The sequence below is a fragment of the Mobula birostris genome, chromosome 3 (genome assembly GCF_030028105.1).
Source record: "Mobula birostris isolate sMobBir1 chromosome 3, sMobBir1.hap1, whole genome shotgun sequence".
In the NCBI taxonomy this organism is placed as follows: Eukaryota; Metazoa; Chordata; class Chondrichthyes; order Myliobatiformes; family Myliobatidae; genus Mobula; species Mobula birostris.
The window spans coordinates 155644527-155660514 of NC_092372.1; the positions used below are offsets into that span (position 1 = coordinate 155644527).

Genomic DNA, 15988 nt, shown 5'->3' on the forward strand with positions numbered 1-15988 from the left:
TTTAAATACACCAAGTATCAAAAATAGTTTAAAATATTTTCAAGGTAATTGCAGTTTTACGGCTTTACTGTATTTGAACAGTATATCCTAATTTTAATAGCAAAATGGACAGACCTTTCGGGGTCTCATGTACCCGTGAAGGACCACCATCACCCAAGACACGGCTTCTTCTGATTACTACCATCAGAGAGGAGGTACAGGAGTTAACACGCACACTCAACTTTTCAGGAACAGCTTCTACCATCAGATTTCTGAACGAACAATGGACCAACTCATGCACACTACTTTTGCACACACATATACTTATACACACACATAAAAATCTATAAATTATGATGTTTGTATATATGTTGTAATTTATAGATTTTTATGTTTGTATTGTGCTGCTGCCGCAAACCAGCAAATTTCACGACTTATGCCAGGGATATTAAAACCTGATTCTAATGGAAGAAGTGCACGGTGAGAGGTTGCAATCGTTTGCGCATTGTTACCCTGCGGCGTTCCGGTTATATCCAGCATCGGTACCATTCCCCGCTCTATCTTCGTGACTGACGTCGCGGCCACGAGGGAAGCTCGTGCCACCCTTCAGCCGCGCTCCACCGCCCCCGCCCCTGGCGCCGGGCGGCTGGCTGGTGCGTGGCGGTGTCCCTCCGCCAATGACAGCGCGCTCCGCCGGCGAGGGTGACCCGCGCTCCGGGCCGTTGGCGGGGAGTCCGGCTCGCGTCACGTCGGCTCCCGGCGGCTACCGAGTGGTGACAGCAGCGGGGGCAGGTCGTCTTGTGCCGATGCAGGAGAGAATAAAGACAACGAATCAGCGGAGCGGGAGAAACATCCACGCTGTTATCTGGGCAATTAGTGACTTGTACCTTTGTTTAGATCATCGACTCCCTGTCTTGTATCTAGTTCTCATATCTCCGCACCCTCCTCAGCCCCTCCACATTTACATCCCCCCCCACACCCTCCCGTGTCCAGGTGAGTTTGTCTTTTCATCACTTCCTTTTCTTTTGTGGAAGCCGTGAGAGTTGCATGTCTTTTTTTTATTTTGGAGGGCTCCGGCTGTGACTGTGTTTCCCCTCTGAAGTGAGTGAGCAGCCGCTTGTCCTTTCGTGCCGCCCCAGTATCATCCAAATGTGCCGCCTCATTGTTGAGAGAGTGAGCCGCGACAGTGCATGGTATGCGTGGGTTTGCGGAAGGGCATGTGAGCGATTGCAGCAAATTGTTATCTGTTTACGTAACTTTCGTGGTATCGTCAAATCAACCGCACGAAAAAGGAGTCGCGGGCGCGAACCATTGATGCAAATTCTAATAAAAGTGGCTTTGAAATGTCGCATTAATAAACCAACATATTTCAGTCACTTAAATGTTCGTCGTTTCGTCACCATTATTTAGTAGCTGAATTTACGAATCATGAAAAAATTTAACGGTTTACTCGGCTTAAAACAAAATGAATAAAATCGATTTAGGTTGGAAGTTAATTTATTTTCTGTGTGGTTGTGGGCGTTTATTAAGAATCCGTTATTAGCGAAAGGGCACAACTGGACGCATATAATCAGCAGATTGACATTATACAGTAAAAATATTTTTAAATTGCTGCCGGATTCGCTTGAGCATTCCGTAATTGTCTTTAAATACATGGATACCAGGATAAACTTAACGAGTGCGTTTAAATTATCACAAATCAATGAAAACTAATCCGATTATCAGTTTAATTTTCGTTACTAAATAGCTACACTTGAAATGGAGCAGCTCGAAGACTTGTGTAATCCCATTCTGTATTTTATGTGAGTATTACGTGTGTTTATGTTGCACAGCTTGACGGGATTCACAGCCTTGTGTGCTTCCTATAGTCATCGATACGTGTAACTCAAATTTTATTAAATTTTTAGATTTTTACAAAAGAAATCTGATTGCACATGTGCTCGCTCTCTTTCGTGTACGATAACGTGCGGACGATTTTAAATAATCCTTGATTTTCTGAAAATTATTTTTAACGACCTATAAACTGACACGAGGCAACCAGTTTATAGGGTTAGCTTATTTTTGCTGGATAGTACTTTGCATAAAATAAACAATCCTTAGTACTTTACAATTCTTGCTCGCATTTAACTTCGTTTTGCTTTCACCGCGACTTTAATAATTGATGCGGCTACTTTCAGATGTGATCGGGAAGAGAGTGATGGGTTGCCAGAGCTGATAGTTAGTTGTGTGGTGATTGAACAAGGATAAACTGGCGCTGCCATCTGTTGCCAGGTTAGGTGCTAATTAGGAAGAATGCCTGTAGTGTTCAAATTGCACTGGTTACGTGTGTATAAATAGAAAACAGATGATAAAAACTGTCATTAAAATGCTGATAATTGGAGGTCGCATTCATATGTTTGGCAAAAAATGGCTTTCAGATTGTAAAATGAGTAGATTGGGTAAATGCTTTGAAAGAAAAACTGTACCTGATAGGAACTTACATTAAAGTAATGGCCTTTGCCTTTGATTAATATTAACATAACGCAGGCAAGGTTAACGTGATCAAGGGAACATAAAATACCGACTTTTATTTATAGCTAACACCTTTTAACAAACTGAAGCCAGGGGCATCATCAAACAAAATTTAATAAGTTATTTATTCCATTTCCCACAAATATAGAGCATAGATTCAGGCCTTGCTGACCACTGCTAGTCTTAATTTCCAGCACTTGGCCCATATCCCTGTTAGCCTTGTTCCTGCTTGTACCTACCAAAATGCTTCAAACTGATGCTATTGTATCTGCCTCAACCTCCTTCCACATGCACTGTATGGGGCAGGGGCAGGGGATGGGGGGGGGGTGGAGTTGTACTGTGTTTTAAATTGAGTGTCATGCTTATATAAAAGTACATTTAACTGTTTCTGGTTCTCAATCACGTAAAGTTGTGTAATTATTATTTTTTCATTCTTTAAAATCTTTCTATCTGTTGCATATAGAAGTATGAATTTAGTTTGTTTTTTTCATTTTAAGTGGAATTTCACTTTTGAGTTTTCAGGAAAGCACAAGATGTGCTGCAATTCTGTTAAGCTGTTCTGTAAAGGTATTTCTGAGGCTGAGAAAAATATTATTTCTTTTGGCTGTAAACTTCTCCCATCCCCCTGCTATGTAAACTCTCAATCAAGCCACCACCTGTATTTTTGTCCTGTCCTTCATTCGCCACTAGTACTATGTTAGTGTGGACTTGTTTGGATATGATCTTAATTTTTTGTTGTATGATCCATGTCCATTAACATCTGTTAGCAAACCAGCTTGACCTCCCCAAGGCCTTCTCGTTCATGCTTCATGTATCTTTTTTCCTACTTGTTTCCTACATTTAGTATTCTGAATTGCTGCAATATCTATCTACTGCATGATGACATAATATTTCAGGATATGAAATATTGACCTTGCCACTCTCTGCAGGCATGGTGGATGCAGACATTCTGAAAACGAAGGCAGATTTCCAAATGCATCTACCAACAGAACTATAAACACAGTACATTCATATTTTAAAAGCTAAACCAATTATAATAGGAAGAATGTTATCAGCAGAACAAAATATGGTCCAGCTATTGTTATAGTCCAGCAAACTGAAGAATACATTGTCAGACATTTCTGCCGGCATAATTTCTATACAATGCAATTTTGACAAGTTTACTCAGCTGTATTTCTGCCAAGAGATTATCTGGGTTCTCTGGATGTGGTAAAGAAACATTTTGCATTTGTTTGAATACTAATGGATTCATATGACTTGAACATTCTCTTTAGCTTCTGTAAAATTTGAAGAAAGAAATGCAAAACTATCAATTGACAGAAAAAAATGCATTTTTTTCCTGTACCTTAATTTAAACAACATTTCTTCATATTGCAGTACATGATGAAATGTCCATTTTGTTGGAAGACTTTGCAGCTGTTTTTGAATGACTGGATGGTTTGCATTGTTAAATTCCCTGCCTCCCATAATGTTAGTTTGTTGAAGCAGTGTATGGTGTACAACAAAAGCCAGCTCCCCAGAGCCTCAGAGCAGATGGTAAAGACGTTCAGGAGTTCTCTAATTGTGAAATTTGCTGTTGATTAACACAAAATGGGAAAGCTATGTCAGAAATGAATGTTACTCATTGTGCTAAACAAAGCAGCATATTTTAATCAAACTAATCAGAAGTTTTATATTTTAAGTGAAAAATATTGTCCAACTGATTACTTTGAATGGCACAAACACTATTATGAATCAGGTTTAATATCATTGGTAATGCTCTGTGGCAGCATACATTGCAATACATAAAACTAAATTACAGTAAGTATATTGAAGTTAAATGAGTAGTTGAAAAAGAGGAAAAAATAGTAGTGAGGTAGTGTTCGTGGGTTCAAAGTCCATTCAGAAATCTGATGGCAGAGGGGAAGACCCTATTTCTGCTTTCAGGCTCCTGTACCTCCTTCCTAATGGTAGCAATGAGAAGAGGGCATATCCTATCTGATGGAGGTCCTTAATGATGGATGCTCTGAGTAATAACTCTGTACCTCATCATTTTGAGGACATGGGTGAAGACATTGAGTATCAACCATGCACAGAGCTTCAAAAAACAGAATTTGGGATACAACTGGATGAGTCAACTGTGCAGAACAATGAGGCATTGCTAATGGCATATGTAGGGTTTGTCAAAAATGGAAAAGTTTTTGACAAGATTTTTTTTGGTAAAAAGTTAAAAACTAATATCAATGGAGAATCAGTCTACGATGAGCTCAAAGTGTATATTGAGGATAAAAGTATACCAATTAGGAACTTTTTTTTGTGTAACAGATGGAGCACCATATATGACAGGTCACCATGCTGGTTCAGTAGCATTTAAGAAAAAAGAAATTCCAAGTCTGTTTGCAATCCATTGTGTAATTCATCATCAACATCCTTCAGCCAAAAACCTTAGCGAGAGAATATCAGCTATCAACAAAATTAAAGTTCTTACATTAAACTGCCGGCTATTTTGCCAGTTATGCCAAGATAATGATGAAGAGTTTGAACACTTGCTTCTTCATGCTGAATTGCATTGGCTGTCAAAAGACTGTTACTTATAATGTTTCTTTGATCTTTTTGACACTGGTTGAATTTTTACTCAATGTCAGCAAGAGCTTGGAAAACAAGATTGAATTTCTACGTGGAGATGTAGCATACCTAGCCGATCTGTATAACAAAATGAACATTCTAAATATGAAACTGTATGGTGGGAATTTCAATTTAATCCAGACAAAAAGTACAGTGTCCACTTGGAAAATTGGAAATATATAAGCAAAATATTGGGAGAAGAATGTTCTCACAATTTCCCTGGATGGAAAGTGTGGCACTCTTTTTAACAGATGGTGATTTGCAAGAGTACTGCTTACACCTGCAGCCACTGAAGAAGGATTTGCAGAATCGATTCAAGGATTTGAACGACTTAGAAATTCTGGACTGGGTAATTAACCTATTTCTTTGTAAGGTGGAAGAACAGAAAGAGAACTTGCAAGAAGAAATTGTTGGAATTCAGAATGATGAAGAAGTAAAAATGCTTTCCAAAAAATGTGGCTTTTGTGGTATGTGGCTACGCTGTCATACGAAGTTTCCTGGTCATTAGAGAAGAGCCATACTGTTCTTCATTGCATTTCCATCCTCCTGCCTTGTTGAAAGAGGCTTCAGTGAAGTAAAGCACATACTCACAAAAAACAGAAACCGCTTGGACATTGTTTCCCGTGGAGACTTAAGGCTTTTACTGTTAGAACTTGAACCAGATATTTAAATTCTTGTCAAAATTATCAAGCTCAAGGATCACAATGATATTGAAGCTGCTGTACAGCACAGATACTGTGTAAACTAGACTTGAAGACATAAAAAACTTAAGGCAGAATCATTTTTCTCATGTTAGAATATGGTAGACATGTTTTTACACTATGTGGGTGCCGGAAAGTATATTGTGCCTAAGAGGGGCATTGGCAAGTATGAAAGAGCTTTAGGGGAGTGTTGGGCTAAAAAATGGTTGGGAAACAGAGCTTACTGCTGCAAAATTAATATAGACATCACTTTTTTGTTTTATTGAGAATGAACTTGTGCTGGGCATTTGCAGCAGTAATGAATGGTACCATAGAGAAGTGAGATGCAAATAGAAAGTTTATACATTGTTTATCGAGCGTTCATGTGTTAAGCTGTTTCTGGAGACAGTCTTATTATATAAGTAAACTAGGGGGTGACTCCAGAAACAAGTATATTAGCTTAAGAGGATTTATTCCTTGCTCCACGCAGGTGCTTGGTGAATATAGATAGAGATGACACTGATTGACACCACTACATCTGAGATTTGATATTGCTGTGGACTAGTGGAGGTTAGCAATGCAATGTGAAAGATTCTGGCAGGTAAAGCTTTTTCACTGAGAAAATTGAGAGTCTTTAAAAAAATTGGTTATGAGTTATGAATATAGAATAACTTTGTCCTTGATTGGAGTGTCAAAATGTCAAGCTCTTTTCTTAATTGTGTGAACACTGCTGGCAAGATGATGTTTGTATTGGGTGAATGAAATTTATACAGTGAATTGTAGGTTAATCTGATGTTTATTTTCTGTGTTCACTCATGAAAATTCTTAATTGGATTCTTAATTAAATAGATTGTAATATTGTCCAATTTTCAAAATATATTTTGTAAATGCAAAGCTGCGTGGTTGGAATAGGGACAAATGGAACCAATTGGTGAAGTACCACTGATTACTTTGGAGGCACTAATAGATTTGTACAAGGAAAACAGTATTGTGTTTTAAATGTAGTCAGAATATTCACTTGCATCTGAAAATCAAAATTTTTGATTTTTAAAAACAAAATTAAAATTGATCAAATATCAATAGTAATCCAGAAAAAGGTGTAAACATGGATTTGGAAGGAACAAATCCTTCATTTTTGAGGTGGTGATAACTCAGTTGGACTGTAAAATGCCTTGCGATGTAGGACACCTGAACTTGTGAAAGGCATTTGATAAGGCTCTTCTTAAAAAGACTGATTGTTAAAATAATTATTGTAGCTTTAGCTTTAGGAATGTTGCTGAAGGTAAATAATGTAAGTAGTCATATAGATTAACCAGGACAATTTTTCTATTGCAAATTGTTCCTTTGACAATTAAAAATCTACCATTAATCTCTGACATGATATCTTCTTGGATAAATAAAATATTAGGTTTAATAAAAATAGATACCCCCTTTGTTTTATTTTGACAAGTGGCATGATATTGAAGGCCCTTCCACGTTTTAAAAAATCTATTTTGATAGCCTGTTCTGATATGAGTTTTTTGAGCAAAAATTATATCGGCTGGAATCTATTAATAATTTTGTCTTCTTTCGCTTAAATAGGGTGATTCCAGCCACGTACATTCCAACTAATAACGTTTATCTGTTTAACTGCCGTAAAATATTTTTTTAACACAAAAATACATGCATACCAATGCGGGCTAATTGAAAATGGTGGTGATGAATATAACCATAGAGAAAACACACATGCTCCAGAACTTCGTAATGGGAAAAAATACGAGAAGAGAAAAAAAACTAAAAAAAAAAAATTAATCCAACAATAAGACCTGTAATTCAAAACTACCCTCAATCTTCCCACCATCCCAAAAGATAGAAATCCAGCAAAAAGAAGAAATGAGCTGGAATACGTCCCCATAGAAAAAGAAAAAAGAAACTGAACTCCGCGAGCTACTCAATTAAAATAGTGATTTTAAAAGTTTTTCTTAATTCCCCCCTCCTCTTTCAAAAAAAAAACACACGGCCCTAAGATAAGAAAGCCCTACAGAGAAAAAAAGACGTTTATACTTAATCACTAAAAATAAACTAGGGAATGAAAAAACAATCTCCAGAGACATCGAAGCAATAAAATTAAACCAAAACAATATAATCTCTAACGAAAAAAATCTGCACTATTATCCCTTTGACTTACTGCCTGATGAAAAGGCACTGTTTTTGACAGAAAAACTAAAACTAATTATCTATTTACTAAGTACTCCTCGCTATATATATGAAAAAGTCTATATAAACTATAAAAACTATCACTTAATGAAGAAAAGGAAAAATAAAAACAGATAATCAAACCAGTTAACAATCTGTCCTTTGTGTTAATCCATCAGTCAAATCAAAAAGTTCACATCTTTAAATAGTCCATCGATCAAAGGATATCTTAAATATATCAGAATTCTTCAAAGCCTGTTTTCTTTTGGAAAATTATTCAGCAGACCTAATACTGTACCATTCAGACCTCAGCCACCTCCAAAATAGAATTAACATAGTCCAATGCTGCTTGGGGATTCAAAAAACACATGGAGTCGAATCTTTAGGAAATAACTTTAACTGGGCTGGATAGCAAAGTGATGGGAATAATCCCTTAGCATAGGCTATCTTCATAGCTGGAACAAATTTGATCCGCTGTTCCATAACTTCCTGTGGATAGTCTTCATAAAAATGAATCTCGGAGCCATTAAATTTAAAAACTCTCTGTTTCCTTGTACATTTTATGATTCGGTCTTTAATTTTAAAATGAAGAAAACGGACCAAAATTGCCCATGAGTTAGTTGAATCTTGAGATTTTGAAGTGAAAATTCTATATGCTCTTTCAATAGCGGGAGGCTGAGGTAGAATATCTGGAAACAGCGATTGAAACAAATTAGCAAAATAGTCCAATAAATTCCCACTCTCGGATCCTTCCTTTAGTCCAACAATTTGTATGTAATTCTGACGAGACTTTGCTTCCAAATCGATTAACCTGCGTTGAGCCTATTCCAAGTGAGCTGAAATATTCGCTATCTGAAGCTTCGACTCTTTAAGCTCAGTATTTGAGGAAATAATATTTTCTTCTACAAACTGAGTGTGGGCACGTGGCCAAATGTTAAGGCATTTGACTAACGATCTGAAGATCGTGAGTTTGAGCTCCAGCCGAGGCAGCGTGTTGTGTCTTTGAACAAGGCACTTAATCACACAGTGCCCTGCGACGACACTGGTGCCAAGTTGTGTGGATCCTAATGCCCTTCCCTTGGACAACATCAGTGTCGTGGAGAGGAGAGACTTGCAGCATGGGCAACTGCTGGTCTTCCATACAACCTTGCCCAGGCCTGTGCCCTGGCGAGTGAAGACTTTCCAGGCGCAGATCCATGGTCTCGCAAGACTAACGGATGCCTTTATACAAACTGAAAACTCTGTCGGAACAACTTCATCTTAGAAGTGTTATTGTCTATTTTCTTGTCAAGAGCCATCAACCCAGACAGGCATATGTTCTGATTTTTCTTTTGAAGTTTTTCCCTTTCCATTGCTGGGTTCATAAAGTTGCTTTCCACTTCTTAAAGACTGTGCTATAATGACAACTATTCCCCTCCAAGATCCGACAAATAAAAGTTAAAAATTCAAAGTTTAAAGTTGGGAAAAGTAGGAGTTAAAGGCAGCCACAAAATTTGTGTGTTACTCCATTGAGCTGCAGGCGGAAGTCCCCCAATAAGGTAAGTAGTCATAGGGAGGAGTGTCATTGGGGTGAGTGGAAGGTAGTGTGGGCCCAGCATCTTTTATGATTTGCTGAAATGATACTGATTCATAAATAAGATTTAAAATCTTCAAATTTATGGATGCCCACAAAAGCAGGAAAAGTGAAATGTTTCATAAATTAGAATAAATTAAATATTTGCATAATTTGAAGAACAATGCCAGATGAAGTTTTTAATGCAGACAAATTATGAACTTCTATACCATTAGGAAAATAGCATGTTATAGTTGTACTTTTAGTGATATTGAAATTCTTAATAATAGAACTAAATGAGTCACATGGTTGGAAAGCTAATACTTGTGCCCAGTCAAAAGCAGCCACTGAAGCCAGTAAAAAAATTTTCGTAGTAACTGAGGTCATGGCAAGTTGCGATAAAGGTATGTTATGGCAAGAACACACCTTAAATGTTGTGTCCACTTCTGCCTAACAAGTCGTAATGAAAAGTTAGGATCTGTAGACTGAAGAAACTTTGACTTTTCCATCTGTGAAAGAGGGACAAAAATAATATTAGTTAAAGGAATGGAAAAGCTAAATCAAGATAATTATTTTAAATTGTCTAGAACAATTGATTGAATGTTGCTTTGCCAGATTTATTGCAAATATATCAATAGCTTGCAAGTAAAATATTAACGTTTGATAGGATTAAATTCTTCATATTGAGCAAAACCATGAAGCTTCCTCATGGAGGAAAACGCTGACGTTTTCTTGCATGTGGTATTACTCAGTGAAATCCATCAAAATGTCATGCAGTACAAAGAAATTGCATTATTAGAAATTTTAAACATTAGGTTGATGGAATTCATCAGCTGGCCTTGATTTCTTTCCATCTGTCTATCTATTGATGTGCAGCGTGGAATAGGCTCTTCCGGCCCCTTGAGCCACGCCACCCAGCAATCCCTTGATTTAATCATAGCCTAATCACGGACCAATGTACAATGACCAATCGGTAGGTCTTTGAATTGTGGGAGGTAACTGGAGCACCTGGAGGAAACTTGTGCGGTCATTGGGAAAATGTACGGGAATTGAACCCCGGGTCACCTGCACTGTAGAGCATTGTGCTAACCACCACACAACCATGCCACACCCATTGTCATGTGCTGTTTGTCTGACAGACTATCTGATAATTTGCAGAGAGTGTGGAGGGATGAGGGTTCAAGCCATTTTCTAAAGTAGGGTTGAGTGTCATGAGTGCACATATGGAAGTTATCTCAAACTGCCCCTGTTGATAAAAAGGGAGCATGGAGTGCCTTTTTGGGCTCCAGCAATAGATTTTTGGGGATGCATAAGCCAATGGTATGTGAAAAAGGAATACTACAGAAAATTTTCTAGTTGTGTTGCATTGATAATAACCCTGAGTTAAGTCAGGTTCCAAGTTAACTCCTCAGTAGAGGGGCATTGGAAGTATTTTCCATTGTCATGCTCAAACAGGTTTCTTTTACGTTTGTAGTAATTTTATGCTGTACCAATGGCCTTATTGTAGAGACCCAATTACTACATGCAAAAAAAAATTAGAATTATGAGATTCCACAGTTTTATGGAAAGGAGAATATGGTCATGTGGATAAAATCTTTCTAAACTTTGTGAATGTGCGGATATCGATTGAATGTAGTGAAATTAATGAAGTTAAGTTGCTCTATTTCATTTGTTGCCTCTGTGTAAATCAGCATTGGAAAATGATAAAGCCAATAAATCAAGAATTGGTTACATGTGCTGCGATAGAGTGATAAGCTTGTCATACAGACCAGGTCATAACACAAGAGTGTTGAGGTAGAACAAGGCAAAACAACAATACAGAATAAAGTGTAGCGGCTAGAGAACGTGCAGTGCAGGTAAACAAGATGCAAGGCCATAACAAGACAGACTATGGGGTCAAGAGTTTATTTTATCATACTAGGCAAATATTTAATAGTTGTGTAACAGCTATCCTTGAGCCTGGTGCTATGTGCTTTCTGTGTGCGTTCAGGTTTGCCTGAGGGAAGAGTAGAGAATATCCAGGGTATGTAGCGTTTTGATTATGCTGCTTTACTGAGGTAACAAGAAGAATAGATGGGGTCCATAGGGAGGAGACTGGTTTCCATGATGTGCTGAGCTGTGTAAACAACTCTGCAGCTTCATGTGGTCACATGCAGAGCAGTTGCCATAACAAGTCATTATTCATCCAGATAGGATGCTTTATGTGCTGAATTGATTAAAAATTTCTAAGAGCCGATGGGGACAAGCCAAATTTTTTAGCCTCTCAAGGAAGTGGAACTTTCTTGGTTGTTGATTCTAGGTGGTTAAACTAGGACAGACTATTGATGATGTTCACACCAAGAACTTGAATCTCTGAATCATCTCAAACTCAGCACCATTGATCTAGAAAGGAGCATGATAAACTGGAGAAAAGATTCTTTAGAACAGGGTAATCTTGAAACTGTTAAAACATCAGAAAAGGAAATAGTGGCATTGCAAACAAGAAAATAGTAAGTGGGAAAAGAGAAGAAAGCATATTTTTGGCCATTGGGCTGTCACCCTCCATTTGTTTCTGTACGACTATTGCTCTGTATCTCATTGCTACAGATAGGCAGTTAGCTTTCAGATCAGAATATGGAAAGGAGCCATTGATAACCATCAGCAATCTTCCAGGTCTGCCTAAGCATGCACTGTTGGCAACCCTGCGCTATGGTAATTTGTGTTATGGAAATTTGATCTTAAATATTCACAGATCACCACTCAAAACCCCAAGGTATGGGATAGAATTTGCTCTGAGGGAATTTAGATGGAGAGCAATATTTACTTGGTGAACAGAAAGTTTGAAAGAAATTGTTTTGCATTTCAACTTTCATATCTGGATGCACATGCAGGTGGTATGGTGGGTCTTTTGAAGTTTCATCTTGTTGTCAAGCAGCTTTTTTTCCTCCCACCTTTCCCTCCCTGAGTTTGCTAGCTTATTTTAGGTTAAGATGTTGACATAGGACCAGTTAGTTTAACTGCAGCTGTAAACCTAAATTCATAATTTTTTGAGAGTTAACACTAAACTATCTTATCTGTTTTTGATATCCATTTGAAAGTGAATGTCTCCATTCAAACTAAAGGCTGCAAAAGTGATAGTATCTCAAGTCACCTGTGTATTCAGATGCAGTTATGGCCACTTAAGTGATTAAGAGATTTGCTTTGGAAATTGATAAGCATTCCTTAAATGCTTTCTCCCCCCTCCCCCCCCCAACCAACAGCTGCAGTTCCTGCCATTACTGTTGGCAGTAACATCCCATGTCTCCACTTATAATGTGGGATTCAATAGGAAATACTTTTACAGTACAGAAGGTTGTGATGTGCCAGTTTTCTAAGGATGCAACCCCTTTCTAAGGTGAGCATCACCTGGCACCAAGCAATAATTTTGGAAATCATGTATCTAATTTTCAACTTGTTATTTTTTTCTTGTCAGTAACACGAACCTTAAAGTACACCAGAGGATTTCCATAGAAGGGAACTGGACTAAGAGGGCAGAAATAGTTTTAAAAACAGCATGCACCTTAAATGCAGTACAACAGTACCAAGCTGCCTCTTGGAACATCTTCAAAATTGGCAACCTGAAGGGCAAAAGCAGCAGATGTGTGAACTAGTTATAACCTGCAACCTCCTTTCCATGTCACATACAGTTTTAACTTTGGAATACATTATCATTCCTTTATTGTTACTAGGTGCAATGTTATTAGATACAAAGGGGCAGGATGGTAATATGGTGGTTAGTATTAAGCTACTATGGCACCAGTGACCTTAGTTCAATTCTGCTGCTGTTTGTAAGGAGTTTCTGCATTTTACGTGACTGTGTGGGTTTCCTTTGGCTGCTCTGGTTTCCTCACACATTTCAAAGACCTATGCATTAGTAGGTTAATTGGTCATGTGGATATACAGCAATTGGGCTCATTGCACCAGAAGGGCCTGTTATTGTGCTGCATCTCTAACTCCTGAACACAAGGTCAGGAATGTATAAAGTGACGCACTATCATCTTCTGAAGAACAGTTGGGGATTGTCAACTACTGGTCATGTGAATGACCCTTGCATTCAGTAAATTAAGCGTATTTCACATTGTGTACAAACTGAAATCATTTTGTGTATTTTACAGTAAAAGATTTAAAATCTACTACATAGATCTCAAGATGGAATAATGCTAATTATTTATTGGGCTATCCAGAAATATGTCAATAACTAATGGTGAATAGCAGTATTCATTGTTGATTTAAGCTGCCACTAAAATTGATTCAAACTCTTAGGTTGTATAAAAAATTGTTCCGGAACTGAAAAGAAAAACAGCCTGTCATCACAAATAGCACAATTTTGAATTTGAAAGGTGGTGTATCCTTTATTTTTAACCATTGTCTGTGAAATAATGGATATATAATTTGTTTGCTAGTGACTGCTTTCTGACATACAAGCAAATAAGATTGACAGAGGTAAAGCTCAGGCTGGTCGTTATGTTCTATAGCCTATTATCTTGGAGTTAAGAAATCGAGTAAATTATTGGATGAAAAATAGTCCAAGAATCAGCATTAAAATTTATTTCACTCCCTGGCATCAGCACAGATACCATGTATGATTTTCTAACAGGATTATTGAAAGCCCTTAAAATATGAAAAAGAAATTTAAAATTTGAAAACTTGCAATACTCAACAATATTGCACTTATTGCAAATAATATTTAACTTTTTGATAGGAATGGTTCTTTAAAGGGCCTGGCTCAAATTTTTATTTGGTTGCTTTGTTTCTAAATGATGCCAAGTAAAATAATCATATTTCATCAAGTTTTGTGTCCTTTGCATAATGTTTGGTCTTCTTGGAATATGTAGTCAGAAATAAGAGTATTTGCTGTTGCACTGGAGGAACTCTCAAAGCATCTACTGTGGTGCATGCACGCACAATGCACAAATCCAGCAGATGCTGTCAGTGATTCATTGTGCCTCCAAAGAAATATTTTTGCAACTGCATCTGGCACAATCTGCAGAAAACAGTGAACTGCCAAGACTTGAAGGTATTAATACATTTTCTTGTGGCTTTTAAAACAATGTATTATTCTCGCTTAGAAGCCTCTTTGGATCAAAGCTTTACTCTTCAGATAATTTCATATTTCTGTATTATAAAACATTTGATTCATTAAAAATCAGCTTTAACTTAATCATGTGTATGTTGCAATCTTTATTTTGCACTATTCAGAAGATAATTAAAAATTTGCAATTTTTTTTTCCTGTTTTGCTTTCTGAATACCTTCCAATCTGATTGGTTTCTCTGCCTGCTTGATGACATATTCAATTGCAGGAAATTGGATACCCCCAGAAGTTCACATGTAACAGCAAGAGGGAAAAATAAAAGCCAAATAATAAATATTACTAGATTTTTGTGGATAGCTTTCTTGACGCCATTAGGGAGGAGTATACCTCTGCATGAAAACCTGAAGAGGAACCGCTGTACAGAATTTAATGTAGTGCATATTATTGATTGCATATGTTCGAATGCCATTAGTGAAAAGCAAACCCCTGTTCTATCATTTGAGTGGAAGCTTCTACATTCATTCTATTTCCATGCAGTATTATTAAAATTGATTTTATGTGAATTTCAAGTTCAAATGAGCAAATACAGACACCTCAGCCTTCAGTGTTTCAAAGCTGTCAAGTTTTTGGAATGTTTCTTATAGCAATATAAAATTGGAAAGAAAGAAATACTGGGGTTTTAAAAATAGTGGAGACTTGTCAACTAATTCCAATACAAACATTTTGTAATAATAAGTAGAATCCCCATTTTGGGGTACAATCCTGAAATATATAATTTTTAAAGTTGCAGTTACATACTTGAGTTATGGAGTTATTGAGTCACCAGTCCTGTTGATGATGCTGGAATATTTCTATTGTTTTGAACTTTAATTGCTAGTAGCTTTCCTTGTAGGAAAATGTACCACAAAGCTCAATATACTTAATGATAAAGTACGGTATTTAGTTTTTCTATTCAGCATCAAACTAAGGTCATACTGTATCAAACTACATTAAGACGCAGCCAGAAACAAGTGCTTTTTGTTACTTTGTACAAAACAATCTCCCAGATATAATGGTGGCCAAAGGACCAAGGGTAATTGATGAACTGAAGGAAATTTATGTTAGGCAGGAAATGGTGTTAGATAGACTGTTGGGTCTGAAGGCTGATAAAGTCCCTGGGACCTGATGGTCTGCATCCCAGGGTACTTAAGGAGGTGACTTTAGAAATCGTGGACGCATTGGTAATCATTTTCCAATGTTCTATAGATTCAGGATCAGTTCCTGTGGATTGGAGGGTGGCTAATGTTGTCCCTCTCTTCAAGAAGGGAGGAAGAGAGAAAACAGGGAATTATAGACTAGTTAGCCTGATGTCGGTGGTGGGAAAGATGCTGGAGTCAATTATAAAAGATGAAATTATGACACATCTGGATAGCAGTAACAGGATCGATCTGAGTCAG

At 37.4% G+C, this 15988-nt stretch overlaps 1 protein-coding gene across 5 annotated transcripts in view; it reads left to right on the forward strand.

Annotated features, from left to right (window-relative positions):
• Positions 1-617: 617 nt before the first annotated feature.
• LOC140195356 (poly(rC)-binding protein 3) overlaps positions 618-15988 on the forward strand; it is a 189486-nt gene continuing 174115 nt past the window's right edge. For all 5 annotated transcript variants that reach the window (XM_072253535.1, XM_072253534.1, XM_072253536.1 and 2 more), the window contains exon 1: positions 618-972. The gene's annotated coding sequence lies outside the window, so the exon portion shown is untranslated. The remainder of the gene's footprint in view (positions 973-15988) is intronic.